The 424-nt window shown below is 55.4% G+C and overlaps 1 protein-coding gene across 1 annotated transcript in view; it reads left to right on the top strand.

Moving 5' to 3' along the window:
• The window catches only part of MROH1 (maestro heat like repeat family member 1), a 58,342-nt gene that overhangs the window by 47,921 nt on the left and 9,997 nt on the right, over positions 1-424 (top strand). The window lies entirely within an intron of this gene.

Below are 424 nucleotides of genomic sequence, written 5' to 3'. Positions count from 1 at the left end.
TTCACAGTCCCGTGAGCCGCCAGGTCCTGCGGCCCCAGCATCGCCCTGGCAGCGGATCAGCCGTGGGAAAAGCCCGATCCCAGTTCAGCTGGGCACCTCGGGGGGAAGCAAGCTGCGCCTCTCCTCTGCTCCCTTATCTCTTGAAAAAGCCTGGCCCTTCTGTGCGCTGATAGCAAGTGAGAAAATAGGAGCTTATCAGCAAGTCCAAATGCTGCTAATAAGAGCGTGAATTCCCTCGAGGGGGAAAAATCAAATGATCCTGGAAACCCTGCTGGGTGGAGGGGCCTTTACATAACCGGCTTTTGAAAGGCTGCAGCTGCTTCTCAGTTGTGGTTGAGTGCTTAATGAATGAAAATAACAGGCTGCTAATGAAGTTGTTGCAGCTGCCGGGTGGTTGCAGAGCAGCCCCGTGCTCCATCCGCCC

This window comes from Egretta garzetta, unplaced genomic scaffold, assembly GCF_000687185.1.
Source record: "Egretta garzetta isolate BGI_Z169 unplaced genomic scaffold, ASM68718v1 scaffold932, whole genome shotgun sequence".
Classification (NCBI taxonomy): Eukaryota; Metazoa; Chordata; class Aves; order Pelecaniformes; family Ardeidae; genus Egretta; species Egretta garzetta.
This window is presented reverse-complemented; position numbering and strand designations above follow the sequence as displayed.